The 23240-nt window shown below is 45.9% G+C and overlaps 1 protein-coding gene across 3 annotated transcripts in view; it reads right to left on the bottom strand.

Annotated features, from left to right (window-relative positions):
• HTR4 (5-hydroxytryptamine receptor 4) overlaps nt 1-23240 on the bottom strand; it is a 130798-nt gene that overhangs the window by 106938 nt on the left and 620 nt on the right. The window lies entirely within an intron of this gene.

Consider the following 23240-nt stretch of genomic DNA (forward strand, 5'->3'; position numbering starts at 1 on the left):
ATCCCACCGTATGCACTTTGGGAAAACTGTTGATTTGGAAAAACCGACTGGCGGGTCCAGCCCTGCATGCTTTCCAGCCACTCTCCCTAGTGATGTGCTCACATTGAAGGATCGCAGCCGTTCTGGACCATCTCCTGTGGAGGCTGGAAGGTCCAGCTCACATTCATTCTCTCCGATAGTACCGCGGCCAGGAGACTGAAAAACCCTGAGTCCACTTCTCAATGCCCAGTCACCCATTCCTCACCATCCAAGCAGAGATGACTGCCACACTCCATTTAATTTTGAACTTCTGGGAAAAAACTTCTTAAAAAATCACTTTGCAATTCTCATGTTTCTTACGAGAAGATTTGAAATTTCCACTTTTTATTCCCAAGCACAAAGAATCTCCGATTTCTGGCAGTTAGAGCTACTACTGTAAATACTCTAGAAAATAAATTAGCCTGTAAGAAAGCTCATGGGAACAGCAGATTTTTAACTGAATAATGTGCACTACTTATTATTTTTGAATTTGCAATGGCAAAGACTAGCAATGAAAACGTGGTTTAGTCACTCAGGCAATACAAGTGGGCAAAGGAATCAACGGTGTGCGACTCATATGTCCCATGAAATGTAACAAAAATAGCTGTAGTGTCAGCCGGGGTTTAAGTGTGACCAGCTCTGAACCACTGCACAGACTCTGAATTGTGCCCCAGGAACAGCAAAGCAAAAGAAGATGCAGAGGGGAATTCACACCTTGCACAGCACATCTGTACCATGCTCCGGTCTATAATGTCCTCCTTCTTGTTTCCAGTGGCAGTACAGCAAGTATAGCAGTGCATGGGGACAATACAGCACTGCTCTGCAAATTGCGTAGCTATTTATAAAAGCACAAAAAATGGCTTTAAAAGTTGCTACTGTGGTTTCTTGTCATTCTGTACTCCCTCTATGGAGTACAGAGATACACGGTGGTGGAGTAGCTGCAGCCTACAGATGCAGTTTAGTATTTTGAGACTGCTTTTAAAAACTTCCACGTGGGTGTTTGCCAAAGGATCTTTTTTTATATTTTATTTTCTTCACTAGTGAAATAATCAACTTTTACTCATCCTTACACAGCCCATCATAAAGCAAATCAAAAAACCTACTTGTCCTAAGAAGTTGCAAAGTACTAAATTAGCCAAAAATAAATGTTCTTGCTGGGAAACAAGATCCAGATGTGTCTGCCAGTCTCCTTCCATCCAAAGCTGCAGTATTTAAGGGTCCACAACACAGCCTGGATATGAGGAAAGAAATTTCACTGTTGTTGAAACAAAGCCAGATAATTACATGAGAGGAATATCTACCCTCGCTCCCTGGATGTGTTTCCCAAGGCTGGAAGGGAAAGTCAGTGGGGTTTGGGTTAACATGATGTTAATGGGAAATCTGGAGTCCCTGTCTTCTTTAGCATATGGGTGCAAGCAGAGGTGGGACACGAGAGGAAGAACCATGGGGAAAGAATGAAAATGAAGGGTTTGCATGCGCACCTTCCTTACGCATGGCCAAGAACTGCTGCTACCAAAAAGTGGCTAAGCCATTAGATGGGTAATTCCTTCCCACTCCCTCCATCACCTGCTATTATCAGGACAGGTTCATCACAATATATCTATCTTGCGGTTCTCCTGCACCCTTAGGAAAGTCATTTATGTATTCAGTGCCTATTTCCCCTTTCATCTTTTTCATCCATCTGAATCAAAAGCTAGGGATGGCAGTGTTCAATGCAGCCTTGGCATCCTTGAAGCACCAGGAACCAAACAGGCCAGGCAGCAATCAGGCCAGAAAAGGGTGCTAAGGGAACCTGTAAGTCCTCCATGAAAGTGGCCCAGGCAGAGACCTTTATTTTAGAATTCCCATAACATCTACTGCTCCTTCATCATGTTATGCTGCTTGTGTGGAGCAGAACTGAGGGCTTTGATTTTAACTTGCACTGTTAGCACCATTCATTTGACCTTTAGCCAGCATAAATACAGAGATCTTAAGTGTTATTATAAACTGAAATTTAAAAACCTATTTCCTTGTTTTGTATAATGTACAAGACAGGAAAGTTACAAATCTATCTGCAAGGAGAAGCGTTGTTTATAGCATGAAAAGCCCAGTGATGTCAGTGCAAGGAAGCATCTGCATGCGCTGTCCTGTGTGAGCCCAGGGCTGTCCTGGGTACGCACTGAGCTGTCCTCTGTGTATCCTGTTTGCTCCAAGATGTACATCTGGGCATGACCTGGCACAGCATCTACTCCAGCTACACCCCCAGCTGCCCATGTCCCTCCCACTACTGCTTCGCTGCCCACACAGCTAAGTGCAGAACACGGAGTGCCTGCATGGCTCTGTTGGCTCTGACGATGCTTCAAGCCCGTGAGATTACATCAGTTCAGTCTTGATGCTTCAAGCCCATGAGATTACATCAGTTCAGTCTTGAAGCTTTCGGAAGCACTCACTGAGACCTCCTTCTCAGGTATGTTTGTGCCAGTAGAGTGAGGCAGCTTTGGGACCACACACATCTCATGCCTGACTGCCCTATAGCCAACCTATGCCAGCCACCTCCATTCAGTGGCTGCAATCTTTTATTCATGTGTCTAAATAAATCATCTGAGAAGGAACCACAGTGTTTGAAAGAAAGGAAGAAACATAAGGGTAGGTTCAAAAGTATAAACAAAAGTGATGTTCTCCTGAAGAGCTGTAGATGCAAACCAGGTACAGCTCCTCTCCGGCCTGTCCTCCCCATCCTGCCTGTTTCATAACCTAATTCTTCTAGTCTACATGGGATGACATTATTCTATTCTAGTCTAGTCTATTCTGTTCTATCTTATTCTATTCTGGCCTGTTCTTCCTATCTCCAGCACCACTGAAAGCATAATGACAATCATACACATTATGTTAAACGAATTTCAGGATTACGGAAATGAACTTCTCCACACAATTAGCAAGTGAAGGAAGTTAACAGTACTGCATTCACATGGACTAGGGGAAACCCAGACACAAGGAGGTTAAAGGTCATAGCAAGGACTACAAAATCCAGCTGGTAGTAGAACTGGGATTAGAAATCAGCTTTTCCCTATTCTGAGCCTGCACAACATCTGCATTAACATCAAGTAATGTCTTCTCCTTTCATGAGTATCAAACAGGATTCCACATTTTGGAGTGGCCTTAAGTCACCTGCTGGACCCGTTTTCTGATGATCAGCTATGGAAAATTAGATGCCGTGGTTGCAGAACAGTTTTATTAACACCCTCTAGATCAGCTGAGTTTAATATTTGGCTCCTGGGCAGTACAGGCATGGTTCCTATGTCAGGGCCTGTCACTGACCCACAAGATCAGAACTTTTCTCTCCTGCAATGCTGAGGTGCGGCATTAAATCTCTGTGGTGAACTGTCACCCATCGTTAAGAGTACGGAATGCCAGAATAAACTACCAGAGCCTTCTCCCACTGTACAATTGGGATTTATCATTCTTGGTTTGCTGTCTGATTGCCATCCAGCTCACGCCCTCCAGCCACGTGGCAGCTATAACCTACCCTGCTGCAGCAAGCAAAATCTCTCCAAATTCAACACCATCTGATGAAACAACTATAAACAGACTAAATACTAGCACAGCTCTTGATGGCTGTAACTGTTAAAATGTTTATTCGCTCTGTAGGCAAATTAGCTTGTGCTTTGGACTGGTTATGGCTACTAACGCTTGTCTAACTTAAAAAGCTTTTATAAGGCTTTGTAAATTTGTTATTAAATATAATTTAACTTCTATCTTCTGGACAGCAGCATTTTTTTTTTGGAGGAGGATTGCTCTAAAACAACTGCATAGAAGGCTTTTAACTAAGATTTATTTCCTGTTTAAGCAAACAGGATCACTACACTAAGCAATGGAATTGTATTTGTCCAATAACAGAAGAAAAGGACATTTCTTGTGTTCTGTGGAAAATCTTATGGAAAACAAAAGCATGAGGAAAATACTTGAATTCTAAAGCTATGGCAGCTTAGAACGTCACCTGAGCTTCAGGTAAGACCAAGTCTCTTACCATCGGTCTAAACAGGGCAGCAGACCATAAAGCTAGAAGCACCATTCCTAACAGGAGAGTGCCTTGGCAGCCTATGCCAACTGTATTTGCTGGTCTCAGTTCCAAAGTACCATGACTGTGTTTCTACATGCACATTCCTACACACTTGCAGCTTGAGGGACGCACGTGTGACTGGCAGCATGACAAATTAAGTCCATATGCATTTGGCAGTGTCCTCAATTTCCTGTGCCCTAAAGACCTGCCAAAACTCATGGATGGAGAAACCAAAAAACCACGGAGGAAAGGTGTTTCTTCACAACAGCGTATGCAAAGGGGAAAAAGTTTAATCCTCCCCAAACCCCATCATTTTCTCAAAGTCCACCTTACTTCCAGAATCTCCATTACATACACAGGCTAATGAGCTCTCAGGAGTAATGCTGTGCAGTGGTAGATGGAATTATACTTCATTTGGAAAGCATGAGATTGGATAAAAAGCCTCAAGGAGAGTGCCTTCATGAACAATTCCTTCAAGCATATAGAATATGGTTAGGTTTATATTTCATAAAGCTTTCTGAACCTCTCCTGCTCTTCTGGTTTTGTGTCCTGGTACAGCAACACCTGAAAAGGTGGTAGATCCTGATGCTAGGGTACACCCTTGGATGGCTTGTTTGCAGTATGTAACCAGACACTTCTTGGGGCTCACTAGCTGTTTCCCAATTCAAAAGATAGTTTCACCTCGGGTTGTACCATTCATAGCAAAGTCAGCAAGAACGGCTGAACACTCTCTTCCGAGGCAAGCTGGTGGAAACACTGCCATCAGCTTCCACAAGTTGGCTGGGTCTCTGCTATAGAATACAAAACACCAGACCTCGCAGAAGGGCAGAATGAGGGTCAAGAAATAGATATCCTCCACAGAGGATTTGCCAAGTGCAGCGGGAGATGACAGCCCTCCAGTGACCGTGCTCTCACACCTTACTACTAGGTACCACCTCCAAAACTGCCACCTCTTCCTAACAAACTGAAAAAAGAAGAAGAAGGTCACATGAGGCTTGTTATATGTTCATGACACAAGTTTATGGTCTCTCAATGGGAAACACAGGCAAAACAACCATCTGTAAAAATTATTGCCAAGCCAAGCAAGCTTTCACGGTCATCCAAGACTAATAATTGATCATTTCTGTCTTTTTATCCTTCCTATTTGTCATTCCAGGGAAAACTCTTCAGGATGAGTCTTGTCATTTTCTCCAGGATCCAAGGAAAGTCTGATCTATGCTTTTCTGGAATCTCTTCCCATCACTTCTGTCCCTGAGCAGCGCACAAGCTGTTTGCTCTCAGCAATCCTTTAAGATCCTTCCATACACATACATTTATCATCACATACTTTTCTCCTTAGAGTTTATTTTACCCTGAAATCTCCTGGCTCCAGCAGTACTGCACTTTGTCACTGATTCCTAACTTGCCTTTTCAAAAAATTATTCCTGAGAAAAAACAAATAAAAATCTTAACTCTAGTGTTGATTCTCCCACTCCATCAATTTTCCTATTTCCTTCCTTAGAATTAAATATGATTTCCACCAGCACAAGAGTTCCAGCTAACAGTGCTATGGCCATAACCTCTCTGTAAATCCCTTAGAAACTCTCGTAGCTCACAGATCTTTGAGTGCTGGTATCAGCTTACCGACTTTTTTATCATAATCGTAGATGTTAATATTATGTACTCATCACAAAAGGTTTATGTGAATACAAAGCACTATGTATTCACTTAAGCGCTGATATTCATCATTTCTCATTCATCAGTTTCTTAGGTTGGGTTGTGTTCTCTGTACTCAGCAGCATGCAAGGAGTGAAGACAAAAGAATCTATGAATCCTAACAAACCACTAGTGCTCAGGAGCTTAAAACACTTTGACAGTAACTAAGCTGCTTGCCTCAATTATATTTTATTTTTATTTTTCTAGAAAAATAAACCAGTAGTAACCCAGTAAAGATACGCAGGCAAGCTGGGCAGAATGCATAAATACTGTTCTATCTCAAATGATTTTTTTCAGATGCATAATCAGTTCATACTAATGCACGAAACTTCCAGATTTTTGGAAGATGCTCATGAATAACAACCCCCTCAAGTTACAGCAAACTGAATCAGATGCTTCAGCTTTTTGTGTTAGGAAAACTGCTCTTCACTGACTTTCAGGACAACGAAAAAACAGGAATGTTGATCTCAGCTGCAGTAGGGACATGCCTCTGGTGCAGCCTTTAGCCCTGGGGTCTCCCAGAGGAAGCACTCCTGCCCTGCCCACCAGCTACCTCCTGCCCACGGTACAGCAAACAGCACCTCCTTACACCTCCTCCATGGACAATGGAGCTGCCTTTAAATAAGCATAGTGCACTCTGCTAGCTCAGGAACCTCCTACAGACCCCATACAATCAAAACAACTGTGATGGTAGACAAACAACAGTAAAAATGTCTGAAGACCATATGGTCTACAGCAGAGGCTGGGAAGGGACAGAGGAGGTCACGCTGTCTGCTGTTAAAGTTAACTGTGGATTTATAACTGATTGGATCTTCTGTAATAAACCTTCCTGCACACCTGACTTCCCCCAGATCTTTTCTAACACCTCTACTGATGCATGAAAGCATTTTTGTAGGATTTGTAAATACTGACTACAATGGGTCATCAAAGTTAACATCACCTGCAGTGCAGCTACCTATAAGTAGGGCTTTTGCATGTGACTGACAGCCACAGGGACTGTGAATTTAGGAATATTACAATCTGTGCATGTGTTTCACTGGGATTTTGGACCTTAGTCCCAACTCACGATCCTTAACCTTGGAGATCCCAAATGTGTCAGCACCATTTGAACCAACTTCCCCAAACCAGTTTCATTTCTGTGCCTTCTCTGGGTACACATGTGGCTCTTGGTCACATAGAAAAGCAGTTCAGGTAACAAGTTTGCTGTTAAAGTTAAATGTGGATTTATAACTGATTGGATCTTCTGTAATAAAGAAGACAGGTAACAAGTAATTACTCCCCCAACCTTTACATAGGGACCATGAGACATAGGACATAAGACCCATAAAGCATTCATACACAGATAAATTATCTAGTGATATAGTGGTTTTTACAGCTCAGACCAAAGGTTTTCAAAGGCACTAACGTTCTGAGCTTCAGCAACCCGAGGTGACGGTTTTTAACCCATTTATGTCTTTTTTTTCGTACAGTTCTCTCAGCTATTCCATTACAAGAACACGAACTGTTGATCTGGTGGGGGGTTTGGAACATGCCTTCTGCTGCTCCTCCTCCATCCTGGGCTCCAGCAGAGGAGTGAAGGTAGCGGAGGGTAAGGAGGGCAGGCTGAATGCCAGGAAGGGAAGAGCCCTCTCAGCCTTTCAGTTATTCAGAGCTGGCGTAAAGCTTTTCAGCAACACAGACATCTTCCTCCCCATCCCCTCTGTTTTCTGAATGCAGGGGAAGGTGCTCCCTCAGGCGTAACTCCGTGACTGCACAGATCCCAGAACTGTTTGCTTGGCTGTGCAGAGCATCAAAAGGAAATGTCAGTGAGATTCTGAGATCCTTTTTGTGAGGCCAGGTTTTGATGTCTGTGCTCACAGCAGAGACTACTTTATTCCTGAAGCAGTGATGGTCAAGGCTCTGTTTAAAAAGGGAAATTCCAGCCAATAAAGTGGACACCAGCTTGCTTCACCTTCTCCATCAATGGGCTGCTTCTCCCTGCCTCAACCAGTCAGTACCTCTACTGCTTCACTATATCCCATTCACACTGCTAAAAACCTTCCTCATTAAAAGCAACAGATTGGGCATTTAATTTTCTCTCTGCGTGGCAGGAAATTACATCAGGTCCTGCTATAAATGATCCAGAAGCAAAGTTTCAGCTCACTTAGTACAAATCACTGTCTCTAATAAAGGGAGCTCATTGAAAATAGCTCAACTTTTGTCACGCTGGTTACCTCTGAAATGAGCTCACTCGAGGAATTCATGGGCAGCAATCAGATGTTTTCCTGCCTGCTTTTCATCACAGCTCATCAGAAATTGAGATACAGTTGGGGAAAGGGCAGGGGAGATAGTCTGAGATGTGATGAGAGAACTAATCCATCTTCAGAAGAGGAACTGATTTTGCATTTTTTTTTTCTCCCTGCTTATTTTACAGTAAATAAAGAATTAAGGAAGATTGCTGAAAATGTGTCCATTCAGGCAGCAGCTGAATTTCCTACTAATTGTTTTGGGATGGTGAAGGAGGAAGGAAAGTGTTGGGACATTACAATAACCAGTAAGTGGTGTGATTGGTGACTACCCAAAACCTTACGTTTTCACGTATGTTGTTAATGATAGAAATTAGAGACATGGTCTTATAAAAGCTCCCTGTTTACTGAATGATGATGAACATAGGAAAAATACATCCATCTTACAGGGAGAGAGAGAAGTGGAAAGCAATTTATCATGGCATTTATCTTGGCTGAACAAATAACATACAGGCTCTGCTTCCCCAGCTATCCCTGCACCAGCCTCATGTCTGATGCAGCTCCTGCAGCCCCAGCTCCCCAGCAGAGCCCGCTCCCAGCCTGCTGAGGGCAGGATGAAGATTGGCTTTGCTAAAGCTGACTGTGGAAAGGAGCAGCTCATACAGGATTAACCCCCACCATGCACTAAGTCTGTCATTGTTCCTCTTCCTCCCAGAAGGTCTGGGTTCACAGGGGGAGAAGCTGCTAGGAAACTATATGCTGAGTAAGCACCAAGAGGTATTTGGATATACATCCTGGATACACTCAGGAAGAGAGCAGGGGTACCTGCAGTTACAACATAACCTTTAAAAACACCCATGGCACAAGCATAAACTCTCTCTGTACAGGGAAGCAGGAAGCACTGATCTGAGACAATCTTCTCCCCTGTTATCTGTATCTTTGGTTTATTATATTTAACCATGCTTTTGATCTGAAGGAAGAACTCCTAATGGAAAACAGCATCAAAACCTTTCATCAGCACCAACTTAGCAGATTCAGTAAGACCTCTGACCACCATCAAGTCAGCAGATCCAGTAAGTAAACAGTTTTTCCCCATGAGTTTTCTTTGTGATCTTGGCTTTTTCACAGAAATACAGACTACGCTGAAACCAGGCTTTTCGCACAGGAAGTTTCCATTTGTCACTTGAAAAAACCACCCCAAAACCAAACCATTGCAAAGAAAATCTGCTGGGTCTGTCATTCAGTTGTTTCAGCTCCATGTTTCTCTTCAGACAGACTGTAAAACAGATTCTTAGGTCATGGAGGGAAAAATCAGACGAAGAAAAAGGGCTGGGAGAGACCCTGAGGAGCTGTTTAATCAGACCCAACTACATTTTAACCTGCTGTAAAGGATGTTTGGGGATAGAGATTTCATGTTCTCCTTATGCAGTCTCCCAGGGTGAGAGACTGCAGGGATCATTCTAGGGTCTACCCTAAACCTTTCTTGATGCATTTTATTGCTGACTTCTTTTCTTACCCCCAACAGACACTGAGATCTGTTCATCACTCTCCTTTCTGCACAGCCCTACCTCTCGCAAGCAGTACCACGAATCTGGCCACACCAAAGCTGACATGAAGGCCAGCCTGCCCCAGCCCTGCTCTTTTCTCCTGCTGATTTATGAGAGCTCTCCTGATCTCTCCCATACCTTCCACAAAATGCAGTTCTCAAACCCGAGAACAGTGATGAAAGGAAGGCCTCTGTATGAGTGCACATCACATTCCTCTGTATGAGTGCACATCACATTCCTCTGTATGAGTGCACATCACATTCCGCTCTATGAGTGCTGCTGCTTTGCTTGCTTTTTCTCAGCATTAGTTGGTGGGTTTTGTTGATTCCCTGATTTCTGTATATAACTTCCGTATTCTTTCCCATCCAATACTTTCCTAACCGATCATTTTCCATCCACTTCTTGTGCAGTTACTGATTCCTGCCTAAGCACAACTCATCATCATCAGGTCCATCAATCTTTACGTGAGGATCTTCCCCAGCAGTTACTGTGATGAATACAGCATGAGTCCTGGAGAAAGTCTCAGGAGAGTGACTTCTGAGTTTTGCACTCGATCCATCCTCATAACCTCTTGGTCAGGAGAAGTGGGCACTGGGGTTGTGATAAGGTTGATCCCCACCAGGGGCTGATGGGAAGCAGACTCTCTGCACCCAGTTCCTGACATGACACACATGCACCTCTGCCAGCCAGGGTATGAAGATGTGTAACCAAGAGCTACAGGCTCACACTGACTTCCAGCAGGTTTTCATGGTTCATGACTGAATTCAAGCAGAGTGGACCACACTGCAGCAGCCATTGCACATCCAGCATGCCAGTGGAAGAGGCAGACGTGGTTGACTCCCTAGAGGGAAGCCTGACACGTGCTAGGGAAAGCTCAGCAGAAACCCTTTAAGATTGCAGTGTGATCTTAAAATCTGTTTAGGAAAACTGTCTGTATTTATAATCAAGCCTGGATGTATGACTGTGACTTCATGTTCATTCATACGAGATCTGTACACTCCCACCAGTGAAAATGGCATCTTGATGTTGAGATAGGAGCCCATGATCTCATCTTCCTTGCACGGCCAAGCACATGACACCAGATTTACGCCAGCCTTGTACTCCATCCACAGTGCTGGGCTGGCTGGAGGACACACAACACCTGACCCAGCACACACAGTACCAGGACAAAGCCCACTCCATTTAAGAGTGTTTTGACAAACTCAGATGACTGAGAGACGGCATGTAACAACTTGGTGCCTCGCATTTCTGATGGGGTACAGGGTGCCATCAGCCTGAACTTGTCCTCATGTGGGAGCACAGCTTTACCACACACAACTACGTCGAGATGCGACTTCACATACAGCTGTTTACTGTAGAATTTAGAAGACAGTGTTCCCTGGACCACACTCTTTCCTCAACCAATGTGAGCACTGCTAATGATTTCTGTTATAGCTTAGCATTGCTCAAAGGCCAGATAGATGAGGAGACAAGTTTACAAGAATAAAGGCTCCAAACAGTCTGGCAGTGCCTCCCCCCTACTAACAACAGAGCAGTGGAGTACATAAGGAGCCCCTGCCTTCCTTTAGTTGAGCAGCATAGAAATCCTAATTCACTTGTTTAAAAAGTGCAGGGGGGCAGAAGAATTTAAACTCTTGCTAGGTTTTCACTGTCTAAGTAATGCTCTTGTATAGGGACAGCCAGAGGAAAGCTGAAGGGATGAAGACCTTTCCCCATGAAGTCTCCACAAGCAATGTGAATAATCCATCTCATTGCCATAAAAGGAGGGAAATAATGTTGCCCTGTGCTCCACAGCAATCCATACAAATTCTCTGGGGGTTAAATTATAAAGCTTTTTTAGTGTTGCCCACCCACCTCTTATTTCCCTATTTAATGGGAAGATGAAAATCTCCTTTAAAAGCAGGTATCTCCATGAGCTCCATCACCATACACTGCATACCCTCTTCCCTTTGCCAAGTTAGGGAGGTCTCCCTGGAACACAGAGGTGAGTGGATGCTTCATGGGGACATGAAAGCACACCTGAAGTGGGCTGGACACGAACTCCTGGAGGAAGACAACCTCTTGTGGCTGGCAGGCCAGCAGCCAGGGCAGAACTCTGCATGTGCAGGCTGTGACAAGGGGTAGGGAGAGCTGGAGAAAAGCCTCCCATGTGGCTGTCCTTGTACTGCAGCTCTGGGCAGATGAAATGCATCTTCCCTCTCCACATCCTCACTTGGCCATGCTGGGCTCCATCAGTGCTGGGGGCACCTCACATCCAGCCAGGGCTGCATCATCGGGAACAGAAGGACAAGGCTGTCACTGTACAGCCCCACCAAGGGACACTGTCCCTGGAGGGGTAGCAGTGATGTGGAGCTGGGCAGGCCTGCCTCGCTGCGCTGGCTGCTCAGTGCAGTGCTGGCTGTGCTGCACAGCATCCCATGCCTGATGCTATTTTTGCCTGGGGCTGGAGCTTCAGTGAAGGATGATAATCAGTGTGCACTGTGTTTGCCATTTTTCTTTGCAGAAATCTTTGGGGTGCGTTTCTTGCTGTTGTTTTTAGCTGGGGTTTTTAAGTCTTCATCACCTAAAAATGTTTTTGTGTGCCAAGATTAGAGTTTTCAGTCTCTCTTGGGTTCCCTATTATCAGATCCTTGTTCTGGGCTCTCGTTGCTAATATTTCTGTGTGTTTGTTTTTAAATAAACAACAGCTCTCTTAGTAAATGTCCGGGGACCCAAAGATTAGTGAAGGATCTGATGTTTGCTACAGAAAAGGAATGTGGCTGTGGAAGAGAGAGGATCTGACTGGGAAACACTGCAGGGCCAAACATCCCAGAATACCTCACAGCTCGCCTGTCAGGTGGGATGCTGAGAAGGGTAAGGCAGGGAGCTCTTGGAATGTAGATAAACATGGATGAGCCAAAGAGAAGCAGTCCAGCTGCTGCCACCATTACCATTTTTGCTAATAATAAACAATGGAGCGCTCTTGCTCCATTGTGCACAGTCCTCATCTTCAATGTGCCATGCAGCTGGAATGCTCGGCTGCTGGTGACCCTCCATCCACCCCAAGCCTTTTCCTTGCCCTTCTTCCTGGCCAGGTAAGTCCTGGTGTGGTGCTGGCTCTGGTGGTGCAGTGCAGCACAAGGAATAGCAAAGCGAGACAGGAGTACGCGGGCTGTGCCCCCTCACCCTCCACAGCAACCACCCACAAGGGCTCCAAAATCCTCCCTGGAGAGCCACCGGCTGTAGGTGGAAGACCAGCAAGGCCTGGACTACATAACATCAAATGCCAAATGTGAAATTATCCAATCTACCCGAGAATTACAAAGTAACCGGAAATATAAATTAGCTTTCAAAGCCTGCTTGTCTCCTCACTGAGCAAATTTCAGCATCCCTGGCTTGCAGGCTTGGCTCAGAGTGATGAGCACACACCTTGACACCCAAGCAGTGCTGCAAATGGGAGGAATCTGGAAACGTGACATGCCAGCTGGGTCCCCATGCTGTCCTTTGAAGGAGACAACCCTAAAGCCTGTCCTGGAATTAAAAGCTCTTTCCCCAAAATGGGGTTAAAGCAAAGTTGAAGACTTCCTTGAAGACAAAGCTGGCAGCCTTGTCCAGACCCCTGAGACTGAGCAGGGAAGCTAAACTTGGCACCATCTGCTTCAGGCCATACTGTAGCCCGTTCACCTCTCATCCTCCACCTCGCAATGCTTTCAGCACTGCTAGGCCAAAAACATGTTCAGAAATGCCCTCCTTAGAACAGGACATTTTCCCTGAAATCATTTGGGAAGTGTAAGAGACGTTAAGAAAGCTGCTGTGTGTTCAAGAGCTCCCCCTTTGCAGATGATGCTGAGCATCATCTCTACTACATCCCAGCACTTACTCATCCTTCCAGGGGGTTTCAGAGCTTTCTGCACACCCATACTCAGCCCATGCTCTGCACAACCCACTCCCCACCTTTTAATTCTTGTCTTCTCCTAGAACTACTCAGCAATGCCCATACTTGTTCCAGAAAACCCCAGCAAACCACAGCTCCCATAGATTCTGCCTTCAGCACTTAAGCCCAGGGAGACCCAGCAAGAACCAGACTGGTACAACAGCATCATCACAGCAAGGCTCTAGTGTTCAATAAAGGCCTGGGGTACATTGTGGCACATGGCAAAACTGAATGATTGAATGATAAAGCATTGGAAAGCTGAGATTTGGGATAGACCGCTTTATGAGGTGGTCTCTGCCTACTAGCTTCTGAAGTGCTCATCCAAGGTTATATTTTAAAGACAGGAAAATGTGATTCCCAAGCAATACCCAAAACAGAAGGTGTTGGATTTCACTGGGCAGAAGTAACCAAACCATTTTCAATACAGAATTAATTCCTGTTACATTGTGGGGAAGTTCAACTCTTCCCCTATTTACCCAGTCTCTTGCTTAGACTGCAATAAGAATCCATCCCTGACCAGACCTGCATGCACTTGAGGTTTGTTCATCATCTCTGCAAGTTATAAACCAGGCTGAAAACTTCCTGAGCTGGGTCTTTTAGTGAAATTTCAAGGCACTGCCTGAGGTCTGGTACAAGAGCTGCAATCCAATTTATTTGCCAAATGTCATTTTCCTTCATTTACTATCTTGAAGGATAATAGCCCAAAACAAAATCCACATGCAACACTCTTGTCTCTGTCTAATCTTTTTCAGTATTTATAGAGTCTCCATCTCCTGGCACTGAGATGCAGAATTTCCTCTTTAACCTGCATAGTTCCCTGCCATTATTTGCTATCAGTGATTTCATTTACCACCTCTCCTAGTTATTGTGATGTCCATCATGCTGGCAAATGATACAGGGGAGCACACTGGAGCTTTCCCTGCCTTGCCTCCTTAGCCCAGCATCTTTTCCATTCTTAAAGGCAGCTCAAGTGCCTTTTTGGTCCCTGTGACTTTGGTGGAGCAGGAAACAACCTTTTTGTTGTTCCCCAACTTTACTTTGCTAAGCCAGAACATTGACCTGGTTCTGCTTTAAAGCTAACAGAGACCTGTTTATCGCAGCCTCTGCCATGTTCCTCATGGCAAGGCTCCAGCAGCATCACCTGCTCAAAGGGATGGTGGGCTGCATCCCAACAGTATAGGCCTGGGTCAGAATTGAGCCCTTGTGCAGGAAATTTAATGGAGCAAGAGCTGGTAGCTCAAGGAAAAGTGAATCTTCACTACACAGAGAGGGAAGGAGTGAAAAGGTTTCTCAGGTGTTCTGCTCTCTCCCTCCCCACCTGAGTAGGGCAAGCTGGACTAACACATTTTGCAGCTGGGTTTGCCTTCAGGACTCAAGCTGCCAGCTAGCACTAACCCATTTCAAATGCAAACACCCTTAGGTCTTCATTTTTTGGTCCGTTCTAAATTCATGATGCCAGCTCTTAAACTGAAAAAAGTCCCTGACCTAAATCCCTTTATAAAGAATAGTTAATTTGAAGAAGTTAGCCCTTAATACAGCCCTAATTCTCTTTGACATCTTCACTGGAAGCACAGTTTGCTGAGTAGGACATTTTTTCATGTAATGTATATTTACCAACTAGATTTTATACACCAGATGATAATGCTATGCGAACTTAAGGGCAGTTTATTAGCATCCCATCGTCATGGCATTGTAATGTAAAACATCATTGTGCCTGCTCTCTTCCCCCCATGATAATTTCAGAATATCTACTTTAAAGTCACTGTTGAGGAAGCTATTCCAGGCAAAACCAACCCAAATCCCAATGTCAGTGTTTCTAATAGACACCTCAGCAAAGCCCAAAGTTATGACCCCCAAACATCACATCTGAGATGCATGTTGCATTGAATTGCAAAGTGCCCAGTGACCAGAGCCCATGTTCGCCCTCCTGCTGTCCCTATAGTGCCTAAAACTGAGCTGAAAATCTCATACCCTTCATAGGTCAGTACAGTTTAAGAGAGAGCTGGACAAGAGCTGATGCTCTAGGGAGCCACAGAAGAAGGAGATATTCCCTGCTGGAGCACTTTAATATGTACAAAGGAGGATGCAAAGAGAAATTGTTTTGGTGCATGCATGGCATTTAGGAAGGGTGTTCCAGCAGCTGCCCAAGGAAAGGCAATCACAGCTATGGACACAGGACCACACAAATATTGTCACAGATATTTGCTCTCACTTCGCTCTGACTTTACAACAAACAGTAACCCACAGGTCTCACACCATGTTGTCTCATGAAGAGCCCACTTTCCTCCTCTCTCTTAGCAGTTACTTCCTTCAGTGGTAACGGTTACTCAATGGAACAGAGAAATCCTGAGCTGAATGGGCAGAAGAAAGGAAATTCCTTTCTTCCTCTGATTTCCTACTTCCCTGGTTAGTTTTTAATCATCACTGTGCAAGTAATGCTTGCTTTATTTTATTAAGTATAAACAGAAGTGAAGATAGGGCTGGTTGTTTTCTTTCGTCAGTTAAAACAAAAGGGATCCAAACAGTAAGAAAATGTAGCCAAGCAGAGTGCACAGAAAGCCATGCATCATAAAAGGCATCTTTGCAATTAGTTTTTAATCAGATTCTGTGATTTATCCCTTACCAGCAAGGCTCTTAAATTCATACTAGAAGCAAGATGCTTACTTTGCACTTCTCTCCATGCCCCTACAGTAAAAGGGTGGATTATTTAGCCTGGCTCCTACTGACAGATTTTTGAAGCTGCTGATGCTGAATTGCCTGTGTCTGAGAGCAGCTCCATGTTCAGCATGACCTGAAAGTCAGATCCAAGAACATGGGTAACTCCAGAATGGAAAGTGGATGAAGGCAAAGAGGAGGAAGGAAAGGGAACCTCATTTTCCACCAGCAGCAACTGGCATCAAGCAATTAGCTCTTATGTGCTTGTACAGTGGGTGTCCCATTTACTTCTACCAAATACTCACCCACCCTCCTCAGAGTGAGAGCAAAAAGTGACATCCAGAGCGATGACATCCGGACCCATAGCACTGCATGTCACAAGCAAATCCAGCCCAAAAAAGTCTCTTGTACCTTACAAGTGTCCCACAGTACGCTGACTGTATGTTCCTTTTCCAAAAAAAAATAAAAAGCAACACAAAACCAGACTTCTTTTCCTAGAAAATATTTCCTTTTCTAGAAATCTCTTAAAATTAAGGGCACTACAAACCCCAAATGTTGAGTTACCTCCTGCCTGCCCCATCCAACCTCCATCTTCCTCCCTATTCAGCTCCTCCAGGCACAAAGACTGCTCACATCCAAGTATTCACTGCTTTGTGCAGCCTATGGAAGCCAAGAAAACTTTTTGTTTCCCACACATGCTCTGGGGCTTTAGATCATAGCACCGTGCTGTGAGGTGAACCTCTTTGCTCCACCTTTGGCTGTCAGTGGGGGCATGCAGAGTGCTGTCCTGTAGGACAAACAGCACCCACGTCTCTTGGGAAGCTGCTGTGCTGCGCTCTTCCTGACACATTTCAAACAAGAAGATGAAGCATCAAAGTTCTGTTTCTCTCACCGGCATTAGCAGGATACCAGTTGTTCACTTAAGGTTAGGCAGGAAAGGCCTCTGATATGCTCCTAAGACATCAAGCAGGTCATGTCTCTGTGGACGGCATCCCAGAAAATACTGGCTTCAGAATAAGTCCTGGAATCCATTCAATACAGGCAGGTGTTTCTTTAAATGTCCACTGGGACCTTTTGGTATCTAATGTTTAGCATATGCACATTTGTAATAAATTTGGTTTAGAATTCAGCTGAGCCCTGTGTGAATGATGGCACAAAGTGCTCCAGGGATGGGGAAAGCAGGGAAGGAAAGGAGCTGCCCAGCTGGAAGGAAGGATGGAGAGGGTGGCTGCAGGCTGGCTCCTCTCTGAGGGCGCTCCCACACCAGAAAGACAGCATCCCCTGTTCTCCTTCCTGCCGGTCCCTACTCATCTGCCTCATAAATAGGACCTCACTTCCCAAGGTGCCGTTCATTCGTGCTGACAGAGCAAGGCACAATGCAGCATGGCAGCTCTGGTCTCCAGCAGCGAGCCCTGACTCTTCTCTCCCCATACACACTCCACCTGGCACTGCACCAACCAGAAGACTTCTCCCTGAGCAAAACTGCCAGGAACAGCCTGGAGTTCACCCCAGGAAGGGGTCAAACCACTGAAATGATTTCCTCATTCTGTCCTTGCAGACACTGTTATATGGGCTGCTTGGAAATCTTCACAGTCAAGTGAGCATTTAAGCAGGACTTGGGGTTGGGTTTTTTGTCTCCTATAATTATTAAAGAAAATAACTGGTTTATTTCTTTTTTATGATTCCCCATCTGATATTTTAGACTTAATCACAGAGACATTTCCTTAACTACGGTTCTTCTTTTGTTTGTGTCTTTCTTTTCTAGGCAGGAAAGCAGACAAGACAATCACAGGAGTCCTTTCCCAGCTTTAAAAATCCACAGATTATATTAGTGATAATATTACTGTCAACTTCAAGGAGGTCAAGAATTTCAGCTTTGGAATCTGTTTTTCCAAGGCTGAGCCCCCTTTCACTGGCATAAATCAGTGCAGTACCACGGTAACACAGTATATTACCTGTGCCATGGACACTGCTAGACCACAGGCAGTGGCTGGGGTTCTTCAGAACAAGGGTTTTAACTGATCCTGCTGATAATCACTTAAAGAAACCACAAATATTCTTCTCCAGCTTTTGTGGCCCATTTGAAACCAGCCTGGATCTCACCTTGCCACTCACCTCACTGTAAGGCCCTGATCGTACACACTCTTGTTCAGCCAAGCAGACTCATGCATGAAAAAGTTCATTTGTTGGATCCAATGTTCAGCTGCATCCTTCAAGTCCTCTTAGGGAGACCTCTGAGAAAGGCTTTAAAAGTGACATCTGTGACCTTCCTAATGTTAAAGCAGCCATGGTACATGATACTCATTTGTTGCCATTCAAATTAACCCTTCTGCACTTGACGGCAGTATTGTAAGCTTTTCATAGATGCTGTGAGAACGGCTGCTCATGCTGAAAGGGATAATGTTGAAATTTACTCATTTCAAGGACTTCCAAGCTTAAAGGTGGAAACCTGGCAGCACAAGCCACAGTATAGGTGTCCCCAGGCCAGAGCCCAACAGCAGCAAGAGTCAGACACTGCTGCTGTGCCCGTCACACAAACAAGAGGAGGACACACATGGTTTAGGGTTTTGTTTCTGAAGACAAAGACCCTGACAGGGACCCTGAGCTTGGGTTCTCACTGAGAGAGATGCAGTGCAAATGAATGGGAAAACTGCTGGCCCAGGCAAGAGCTGACTGTGCCTCACCACCTTTAATGTACAGCATCAAACCTGTCTCCATGGGAACTATAATAAGGGCAGAACTTGTCTGTGCCATCTCAAACTGAAACAGGGGGAAAGAGTCAAAGAAAATAACGAGCCTCACAGCAATGTGATTCTGAGCAAAGAGAGCCTGAGCAGATGGAGGAGTGAGTGCCCTGCTACCACCGCACACCAGCTCTTTGCTTCACTCGCTCTCAGCTGGGGTGAAGTCCCTACCCTGCTGCTCTGGTGCTTGCAGCTGTAGGCTGTGCTGCTGCAATGCAAATGCAGAACAGTAGCCACTGACCACAGCTTCAGCTTTGTAGCATGTGGCTGAACACGGCTCTCACCCAGGCAGAGATCAGAAGACAGGCACCGAGTTGGGAAGGGAGGCAGAGGGAGCGTGGGGATGCTGCTGGGAACGGGTGCATGTGAGAGCAGGACCATGCAGGACTGATTTTACACCTACACAGGCTTTAAACAATCCTGTGGGTGTGAGTACCTTTACAGAGGAGATGAGGGCAGGGTGGAATAGGTGGGGATGAGATATACTGAAGGCAGGACACCAAACTCCTGCCTTGGTTCTGTGAAATACACATCCAGGGATCTTAGGAGCAAAGGGGAGAACCCAGGAAAAAACACTTTCCCTGCTCAACTTTGTGCAACAGGTCCAGATCCAACCCCTGCTGCACCAGGCACAACCAAGACATGGCTCTGTAAAACCCAGATCGCCCGTGAATAAGCAAACCCTCCTGTCTGCATCAGGACATGGGAAGAACACCCCAGTATCACCAATGCAGAAGGTCAGCAAGCTCCTTTTCACCATTACCTTCCCATCCCAGCCTGGAGGCAGGAGCCGGGTGGGCTGTCACTGCACCCCAGCACCACTATGCCCTGTGCTCAGGGATGACTCACCCTGGAGAGCTGCTGCCACCCCATCACCCATCTCCACCAGCACGCAAGCCCCTGGGTGAGTGCACCTCCAGCTATTCTCTCTAATTGTTCCCCTAATCACATAACATTGTCAAAGTTCAATTTGTCTTCTTACAGAGTAATTTGCTCTCCACCATGCACTGCTGGCTGTGTCTCGCTGTAACCCATGTGTCTGCAGCCACTCGAACGTATTAGGGTTGAGGAGGGGCCTGAATTAGATTATTTGTTCTAATAGAAATAAATTTAATGGAATTACACAACAAGACCATATTAAACTCAGCTGCTTTGACCATACTGGTTTTGGTTTCATGTTAGCTGAGAAACAAGCATATGGCTCATCCCGCTCCCTTCTCGTGACCCACACATGAAGGCTCCTGTGGGAGGCAATCCACCCTCTGCACCAGCTCAGGCAAAGAGGTTAGATCATGCTGGAAACCACCAGCTTTTTCAGACAAAAAGGCAGCCCCACAACAAAATGCACCAGGGAGAACAGGGAACCCCAGGAAACGGAAGTGCAAGAAGATTAAAAGTGAAAGCCACAAAGCACTTTCCTTCTCTTCCCCATAAACTGCTCCACAACAAGGTGCCCACATGACAGCAACCTCAGAGCTGCAGCTCATCCTAAACTGTGTCTTTTACCTTTCTGATGGCTTTATTCCCACACAAGTGCAGGAGGCAGGAGCAGAAAACATGCTGGCATTCAGGCTTCTGGAGACCTGAAGGTACCACCCTGCTTTTCCACCCTAGACACAATCCATGCATGGTGAGAAATGATGCCACACATTCTTTTTTTCCTCTATCAGTTCAGAGGAGGAATGAGTGATGACAGCTGAGGGCAAGTGTGGGCCACAAGTGTAGGCCTGAAGGTAAAAGTTGCCATCACCAGCTGAGCCCAGTAGGAAGAAAACCTGGAGTCAGTGCAGAGCAAGCAGAAAGGGTCCCCCTGCTCCTCAGCATCCTTCTTGGCCGTGCTCAGAGTGAAAGACTGCTTCCCAGAGCAACCAACCAGCTTCCAAACAAACACCTATACCATTTAATTTTGTGTAATCGTCTTCTTAGACTTGGAAACTTTTGAGAGACTGCCTGAGGAATGAAGCACAGGAATGACAACATCTGAACAGAGGATGTCTCTAACCTGGCACTCATCACGGTCTTTTCCAGCAACTGCGCTAGGGAAGCCATAAGTGGATAATTAGTAGTCTTCCCATGAGGGAAGATTTTCTTTACCCTCAGGAGCTTAGTGATCATCATGCCCTGACACAAGAGGCTCTATCAACTTGGCAAACTGTCCCTCCAGATGTTCAGATGCAGAATTCTCAGTATTTATACCAACATGCACTGCAGTCCTTGTGCTATACCCTTGGGCAGCTTAAATCAGTGTGGCTCCTCAATGAAATAACTGAGATTACTTCCATCTACCCAAGCTGGGTGTCTGTGAACCATGCATGGAGCAATCCTGCCCTGCTTCTCTGCTCCTGTAGAACAGTAAGTGCTGGGAGGACAACACTCTCCTGCTTTTCACTCACACAACAGTTTTGGTTTCAAACACAAACCACAATGAGTATTTCTATATTGTGTAGTGCGACAGTTGGATGCGCAAGGCAATATGTTGCCTCCTCACATGTTCTCAGCATACACACCATACCCTTCACTTGTTGCTCCTGCAGTGTGGGGGACAGCCAGAAACGTGGTGAGTCACCACAGAGAACACCGTGGTCCTCACCTCAAGATGCTCAGCTCCTTTCTCTGTCCCAGTGCATCACAGCACCAGGATCTATATTCCTCCTCATTCTCTACATTCCCCCAGGCACTGCCTCCTGCCCGGGAGCAGGGATGTAGAAAGCAGGAGAGACCTGAAGCGCTCTCAGAGGAGAGATGGGGAATTCCCATCTCCTCTTTTGCACCCCCTTCACCTCAGGCTGCCTGCAGCCCTCTGACCCATGTCAAGCCATACCTCCCTTGGATTCATCTTGCAACTCCTTCCACCACGTCTGAACAGACAGTTCTCACCCAAAGGACTTAAACCCCTGTGGGCAGGCACCCTTACCCTTGCTCTTCGCCCTGCCTCAGTTTTCCTGGAGATAGGGATTGCTTGGAAAAGGGGGGCGAGTGTGGAAAAGTCAAGGTGTGCCAGCTGGCTCCAGAGGACAGGGAGGAGGAGGTGGGGGAGAACCACTGATGGAACTCACAGGAACACAGTTGGCGCAGAGGAGCCGCATGTTCAATTTGGAGACTTCCTAGAGGGCTTTAATGAGCCAACAAGCGCAGTCAGTGCACTTGCTCCTCTTACTTTTAAATCAGTGTTTGTGGAGTACTGAGGAAATGAAACTATTTATGTTTATCCCCAGCAGGGGACTGTTTAAGGAACTAAGATAAACATACCTGGTGTGTAAGTACTAATTCCTTAAACAAACACACAGGTTCGCTCATAAGTTTGTTTTTCAACGGCGTTACTGCACAGTACTGACAGTGTGGAGGTCAGTCTGAGGGGGAAGAACAGAAGCAGTGAAGATCATTTCAGAGGAGAGGAAGGTTGCTGCTGCTCCTTGCACATCTCAGAGGTCCCTCTCCTGATGGGAACACCAGGCCCCTGGGTCCCCCCTGCCTAGGAGCAAGAGTGGGAGCAGCTCCCACAGCACTGATCTGCCCCAAGGAGTGGTACTGCACAGAGGGATGCAAATCCTGAGCTGGTTCCCAGAGACTGAGCTCAGCCTGGCTATACATCCCCACTACTGCAATGACAAAATCCAAGTAATCTAAGAAACTCTACCTTGCCCTTGCTGTCCCAAGCAAAACCAGTCAGCTGCTATAACACAGGCCAGGGAAACTCATTCTCCTTGAGCAAATACAGCATGATACTCCCGTTAAAAGGAAAATATTTTATGTTAAAAGAGTAATGAGGTCATAATGACATCACACACTTCAAAGCACAGCCCAGGCCAACTGCAACCGCTGTCTAGGAGCTTACAGCTGGCAAAGCAGGACCCAGCTCCCTCCTGGCTGCCCTGAAGCCACAAGAACTTGCAGCTGTGTCACGTTTTAGCTACTCACCCTTCTATGAAGTTTCTATGAGGGAAGTTTGTTTTGGAGCTAGGAAAGATGCCGGGGGGGTGGGGGGGTGGGGAGTAGGGGAAATAACACTGGTTTTTCACTCAAACACAGCTCTCTCTCTCCTGGCATTAGATCCACAAACTGGCTCCAATCCCAGTACCTGAATCAAAGCACTTTAGAGATGCTAACTTTCCTCAGCTTCGGAGTAAGTCTGAGGCAGGTCGGCATTCCGCAGTGACGAAACGCTTAGCCACAGCAACAAGAGCCTGGAACCGCTACTGAGCTCGGATGTGACAGGGAAAGCTTTGCACTGTGGACCCTGGGACATGCCTGTCAGAGCACGGAGCTGGCTGAACCCCCAGAGCTCTGTTGCTGGAAAACACCTCCCTTCCTTCAGCACCTTCACGAAAGCCAAGCTTCCCACTCGTGCAGATCCTGGCCAGGCTCCTTTCCTGGCAACTCTCTCTGTGGCACCGGGCTCCTGTC

This window comes from Pezoporus flaviventris, unplaced genomic scaffold, assembly GCF_033815535.1.
Source record: "Pezoporus flaviventris isolate CSIRO_AGI_PZ_B2104156 unplaced genomic scaffold, CSIRO_AGI_Pfla_v1 ptg000023l, whole genome shotgun sequence".
NCBI lineage: Eukaryota > Metazoa > Chordata > Aves > Psittaciformes > Psittacidae > Pezoporus > Pezoporus flaviventris.